General features: G+C 34.3%; 1 pseudogene; it reads left to right on the top strand.

Annotated features, from left to right (window-relative positions):
• Nucleotides 1-749: 749 nt before the first annotated feature.
• On the top strand, nucleotides 750-3,216 carry LOC145009593 (uncharacterized; annotated as a pseudogene).
• The last annotated feature ends 4,294 nt before the right edge of the window (nucleotides 3,217-7,510 follow it).

The following is a 7,510-nucleotide window of genomic DNA, read 5'->3' as shown; positions in this document are numbered from 1 at the left end:
GCCAGAGATCATCAATCAGCTTCCGCTTTCCGCCCCAATTTCCCAGCCCCATCCTTAATCTTCGTTCAATCGCAACTCGCAAGTCACTCTGCCAAATCGAATCCGTTCATTGCCTGTCGCCACTCGCCTACTCATCGCGACGTCGCCTGCCGGAGTGCCGGGTGTTGCGCCACTGCGGACTGCGGTGCTGCTACGGTGCCACCACCTGCTGGCTGCTCAGCTGCTGCTGTATTGCTCAACTGCTGCAATCCCCAATTCCCAATTGGCCAATTCCCCATCCTCAGGTTTCAGGTGTGCTTTCAGCTTTGAGCAATTGAGCTTTCAAGTTTCAATTCAGTCCTCAGCCTGTTCTTCAACTTTTTTCCTGTTGGAATTTTAGGAATCAAACTAATTTTAGGAGTCTATTTTATGAACCGATATGATTATATGACCTGATATGTCTATTTTCTAAAATGACTTTATTGTTTATTGTTTAACTTGGAATCTTGGATATAACTGAATTTATGATCATTCTATTAGATTATTAATTATATGTGGATTTCAAGACTATAAGCTAGAAAGTTATGGGTGTTCTTTTTTCTAGTTAACTGTTAACCTATGAAATAAGACTACATATTGTTTGCCAATGCCAACAACGAAGATAATAAATTAAATTTTGTTGGAGTTTTAGGAATCAACTAATTACACATTGCTTATTTTCTTATGAACTTTTTTTGATTTTGATTTTTATAGATACAATCTTGTGAAATATGAAAACCATTCATTCTTTCTTCAAAAGAAAGGTTGATAATGATGCAATTCATGATAAAAATGAAGAGATTAAACAGCACAAAGCTTCAACAAGTGAACCACAACAACAAGAACATGAAAATCAACAAGAGAATGATAGGAATGAAGCCACACAATCAAATCCTAATGAGGTGGTCCAAGCGGATCTTAAGCAACTAGAAAGAGATCCCGCTAAAAGAAAACAAATATGGGAATATCCGGTTAACTTAAGGGAAGAAGTAAGACGAGCTTATATGAGCTTAGGACCTTTCCAAATACATCTTAAAGAATATCATGCTAAAGGTTCAAAGAAACATCCTCGTAGATTTCAATATTCTTGGTTTAACATTTTCCCTAATTGGCTAGAATATTCTCCAACAACACATGCATCCTATTGTTTTATTTGTTTTATATTTAACGATAAACCAAGTGTGTCCCATGGTTATGATGCATTTACTGTTAAAGGATTTGACAATTGGAAGAAAGTTAATGACGGGAAAAATTGTGCGTTCTTAAAGCACATTGGTTGTTCACAACATAGAAATGCTGTTGCATTTGCTGAAAATTTGATGAACCAAGAAGCACACATTGAAAATATCATAATGAAGCAAAATGAAGAGCAAATATTGAAGAATCGTTTACGATTAAAAGCTTCGATTGACACAGTTCGTTGGTTGACATTCCAAGCGTGCGCTTTACGAGGACATGATGAATCTCCTAATTCCAAAAATCGTGGTAATTTTTTGCAACTACTAAAACTTCTAGCATCATATAATGATGAAGTTGCAAATGTTATATTAAAGAAAGCTCCTTATAATTCAAAATATACTTCTGGAGAAATTCAAAAAGAAATTCTTAGTATTATTGCAAATAAAGTTAGAAAGCATATTCGTAGTGAAGTGGGTGATTCATATTTTTGTGTCATGGTTGATGAGTCACGGGATGAGTCTAAAAAAGAGCAAATGGCGATAGTTTTGAGATTTGTTGATGTAGAAGGGATCATACGGGAAAGGTTCTTGGATTTGGTTCATGTTAGGGATACCTTATCATTAACCCTAAAAACAAATATGTGGAGACAACTTTTGCACTATCAGTTTGATGTTAGTAAAATCCGTGGCCAAGGTTATGATGGTGCTAGTAATATGAGAGGGGAATGGAACGGATTACAGGGACTTGTTCTTAAGGATTGTCCTTATGCATATTATGTTCATTGCTTTGCTCACAGATTACAACTAGCCTTGGTAGCTGCTTCAAGGGAAATTATTCCTGTACACCAATTTTTCACAAACTTAATTTTTTTAATTAATGTAGTTTGTGCTTCCAGTAAGCGTCATGATGAGTTACAAAAGGCGAAGGAAACTGAGATTGAACAATTATTGGAACTAGGTGAAATCGAATCAGGCAAAGGATTGAATCAAGTTTGGACATTAAGAAGAGCTGGTGATACACGTTGGGGTTCTCATTTTCGTTCTGTTTGCAGTTTGCTTAACATGTTTGATTGTACTCGTGTTGTTCTCCAGGGAATAATTGATGACGTATCTGCTACTTATTCTCAACGCGGAGATGCTGATGCAGCTTATTGTTTCCTAAAATCATTTGAGTTTGTGTTTATTCTTCACTTGATAAAGGAAATAATGGGGAAAACTGATGTACTTTCTCAAGCTCTACAAAAGAAATCTCAAGATATTCTTAATGCCATGGAGTTAGTTTCAGCAACAAAGGAGAGTCTAAATGAATTCAGAAACAAGGGATGGGACTCTTTACTTGCACAAGTAAATTTTTTTTTCTGAAAAACATCAAATAGATATGCCGGATATGAATGCTCCATATACTTCTACTCGATACCAGCCTCGAAAAACCGATCATCATGTTACTTTTGAACATTTTTATCGAGTGGATTTGTTTACAACCACATTGGACAAACAGTTACATGAGTTGAATAGTAGATTCAATGATCAGGCGATGGAGTTATTAAGTCTTAGTTCTACTTTAGTTTCAAAAGAACACCCTAAAGTGATTAAAGTTGATCAAATTTGTCGTCTTGTTGAGAAGTATTATCCCGAAGATTTTACAGAGCAAGAGAGAATCCAATTAAGATATCAATTGGAGAATTTTAATATTGATATGACAAAGACTCCCAAGCTTAGTGGTGTATCGACTATTGCTGACTTATGCAAGGGTCTTGTGGAAACTCAGAAACGTGAGACGTATTATTTGCTTGATAGAGTGGTGCGGTTAATCTTGACACTTCCAGTTTCTACCGCAACAACAGAGAGGGGATTTTCAGCAATGAAAATATTCAAGAACCGTCTTCGCAATACGATGTCAGATGACTTTCTCGCAAACAACTTGGTGGTTTACATAGAAAGAGAAATTGCTGAAAACATTGATTCGAAGTCGGTAATTGATGAATTCAAAGACCTTAAAGGTCATCGGGCTGAGTTGTAATTCTTTTTCTAGTTATTTTTTTGTGTTTATTTGTAAAAACAAATTTGGTTTTTTCTTGTATGTAAGAACGTTAGCATATTGTTTTTATACATGTTGGCTAGTTGTTATAATTGATATAATATATGAGGTCCACAAAAATGTTTAAAAAGGTCAATGAAGAGCTTGTTTATTAACAAACTCTTTTGAAAAAGCTTCTTACATAACAGGAAAATAAAATTTTTCATTGTTTTTTCACAATGAACAAGCTTAAAAAAGATTTTATTGTGGATGCTCTAACTCCTTATACATCCTGGTTTACAGATAAATGAACTCAATGGTTTATTATATCTTGTTTAGGGATTTACTCTTGAGTTATATATAAATGCATTACTATTGAAAATGAGTTTATATAACCGGTTTTTAGAATTCGTGTTTATATGATTTCATTTCTTTCCGATTGTTTATCCATGAAAACATATAAACATCCACCTTGTGAAAGTAATAAGTGAGCCTTTGGCACACCAAAGTGGATCTTATGATTTCTAAAACGCCTAATTACCCATACAAGATAGAGAGATGGCATGGATGAATTATTGTTGAGAACACCACTAAAGTATTTTCATGAGAGTGTATCTCCCAAGGACGTGTTTGTTTTTGAAAGGTATGGGCACCATCAAATCACATCATTCCCGACTTATAAATATGACAAGATTTGTAACACATGAGTGGATCTTGTGATTTCTAAACTACCTAATTACCCAAACAAGACAAAGAAAGATGGCATGGATGATTTTTTGTTGAGAACACCAACATGGACTGAAGTATTTCCATGAGATTGTATCTTCCAAGGACATGCTTGTTGTTGAAAGGTCTATGCACCGTTGAACCGCATCATATCATGCTTCTAAATATAACAAGATTTGTAACACACATTGGACATGAATGATTGGAGCCATTATCATTTTTTTTTCTGCAAGTTAATTATCACATATTAATAGCCTTCCTAAGACGAAATCTTCAACCTAGTTAACATTCATGTGAGTGCATTTGTTCCAACACCAATGTTTATAGTTAATGGATAATGTATGCTCATGAATGAGTTTTCTATAAGAAAGAGAAGAGGAAACCAACGGCGGAGCCAATAGGGGTTGGCAGATGTTCTGCCCCCTCAATCTCTTTTAAACCTTCAACCATATTATAGATAAAGTGGCCTGACAATTATTATATATAGAAAACAACGAGGGTATCAGAATTGCCACTAACATGATTACCATAGCATAGCAACATGAATTCGACAAGGGTATAAGAATTCGACAACAAGTTTGTTGAATTTCAAATAAAAAGTTGTTTCTGGCTACATTACCATAGCAACATGATTTCAATTTTGTAATGAATAAGAAGGTTAATCGATAAATATTAGTCAATGCTTATAGTCAATTGAAAACATTTTTAAAATCAATGTTAATGGATGAATATGAGTCAATGCATATGGTAGACTTTTTAAGATTGATTCTTATAATGATCAATATAGCTTCAGACAAATTTTTCTGACAATTTTATTTTTAAATTTTAGACTCTATTACTTTATTTGGATATAACATTATATTTTAATATGTTATTACGATGCAAGGTTTTCAGCCCCTATTCTTAAATCCTAGCTTCACTCTAGGGAAAACCATATGCTTTGTAGATATTCAAAATAAACTTCTTCACATCATTAGAGAATTTAACATCACCACACTTTTCTTGCAACCTAGCCATGTCATTCTCCCAACCCTTATCAAAAGAGATCAAGCCCATTTTAATTAGTTCATATCATCCACCTACAAAGGTAGTCACAATTTGTTTCAGGGGTGAATAGTTTTGGGAAGGTTAAGGATAATGGCTCACTTCCAAGCCAAACTTCCGTCCAAAACAGGGTTTGGGAGTCCTTAACTACGGTCTTAAAAATTAGATGTAAATGGTAGATGTTACATTTTTATGAGGGTCTCGTGTAGTGTAGATATGGTGCTCATGTTAGGAATTAATTTTAACCTCATACCATACCGAAGTTCTTCTTCTGTCACTTTTGATCGCCACATAGATTCATACGTTTAAAAACAATGCAATATAATTTGTCTAATTTAATAATAAAAGTGATATAAATCTAGCCACTTCGAGTATGATTTGTCACAAAATAATATAAAACTATTTATGCCTCAAAATAACATTAATTTCGCATTAGTCCATTGCAAAATACATTATTTGTTGCAAAATTTGTCTTCATATTTAAGATATTTTTTTTGAAGATTTTCCCTTAAGGGGCTAGATTTGAATTTTACTTTGTTAATAAAATTTCGAAAAATACTACTATAAGTTTGTTTAAAATAAAATGGCCATTTTAGAACAATTAACAACCAAACAGTTTGATCTTAACTAAAGGACCATATATGCAAAAATTTCAAACTAAAAGGGGATCCAAAGAGAACTTTCATGGAACTTGGTATTATTATGAGTAAATTACAGTCCCTACGATTTATGGTAATTTATGCGTTTTGTCCCTAACTTATATTTTTAACTCGGAAGGTTATTACTGTATATTTTAGTTATGCGTTTAGTCTCTGTCTCACGTAAAAAGACTATTTTTCCATTTATTTGTTAATTAATTTAAATAAACACACCCAAACCCGTCACTCACCTTATCTTACCTACTCTATAATTTTTTCATATTTAAATAATAGTATTTTTAGGTAAAATGGGGACCAAGTGCGTAACAAAAATAAATAGTAGCGACCAAGTGCATAACAAAAACAAATAATAGGGATCATTCGAGTTAAAAGAATAAATTAAGAACCAAACGTGCAAATTACCTCAAATCATAGGGACTATTCATGTAATTTACTCTATTATTAATTAACAAATCAAATGAAAAATAAACAATAATGACCTTCCGAGTTAAAAAATAAATTAGGTATCAAACGCGTAAATTACCCCAAACCGTAGGAACCATGTAATTTACTTATACTAATACCAAGTTCTATAAAAGTTCTGTTTGGATCCCCTTTTAGTTTGAAATTTTTGCATATATGGACTATTCGTGTAATTTATTTTACTATATCATTTTTTAACAAGTATCACTCTAATACAAATTCTCCTTAATAAATGAAGGTTTTTGTAACGCCCGCAGATCCGGGCTAGTCAATTTAGAGGCAATAGGGGTCAAAAATGATTTTTCGACAAAAGATTATTTATAATGAATAGTCTTAACCAAGTTTTAGAATATGTCAGAAGGTTTCCGTACATATAAAGAACGCCGAAATCCGAGTTATAACGAAGAAGTTATGGCCCGCCGAAGTTTTACGGCAAAACCGGCACGGCACCGGAAGACGTAAATAGTGAATTTACGATAGAAGACTTTTTAGCCTTAGCAATCTAAACAAAAGTCGTAGAATATGTTAAACTAAGAGCATCGATAAAAAGAACGCCCAAATCTGACTTCATATGAGGAAGTTATGATTTTTCTAAGATTCGGCTTAGCAGTGTACAGCCCGAAACTCGAATTTTAGTTCGAGCGGTTTTTGGCTTACGTGAAATAAATGAGAGTTGAAGATCTCATTAATAGGAACTCAACGGTAAAAAGACAGACGAAAACGGAGTCCGTATGAAGGAGTTACGAATTCTTCGCGGTCATTTAACAGTCTAAACGCCTCGTACTGTTAAATTTAAGATCGGTCGAGAATTAGCCGACGGAGTCAAAATGAAAGTTGTAGATATTATTTTTACCTACGCGTGGATATAAAGAACGTTAAAAACGGAGGTCGTATGTGAAAGTTACGGATTTTAGAAGTCGGAAGTGTGTTGTGCGAAAATGGGTGATGTGGCACAATCTTGGCCATTGCTTTCTCCCCAAGTCTTGCCACTAGATGGTGACATGTGGCACCAAGTTCAGCCATTTTCACCCTATAAATACCACCTCTCCCACCCTCATTTTCTTCACACCTTTCCCATTCTTTCTTCTCTTTACTCTCTCTCTAGAACCTCTCTCTAGCCCCGAAATCCCCCGAAAAGCCTAGGGAACCTCCCTAGCACGAGGCGGAAGCCCCGGAGTGCTCGACGGCTCCGAGAAGAAGAGCTTTTCGGCTCGGAAACGCTGCTCCAAGCAAAGCCTGGCTGTAAGTGAGCTACGCCTACACTATTTTTAATATAGTTTTTATTTAATTATATTAACGTTATTAAGAACATATAATAAATACTTGGGCTATTATTATGGGTTATATAAGTATTTTTTTTTAACGCTTATATAATAGTAATAATAGCTAGACTATTAATTAGTCTC

Source organism: Lactuca saligna, chromosome 8, assembly GCF_052625555.1.
Source record: "Lactuca saligna cultivar CGN05327 chromosome 8, ASM5262555v1, whole genome shotgun sequence".
Taxonomy (NCBI): Eukaryota; Viridiplantae; Streptophyta; class Magnoliopsida; order Asterales; family Asteraceae; genus Lactuca; species Lactuca saligna.
Note: the sequence above shows the minus strand (reverse complement) of the source record. Positions and strands in the feature narration are given on the sequence as shown.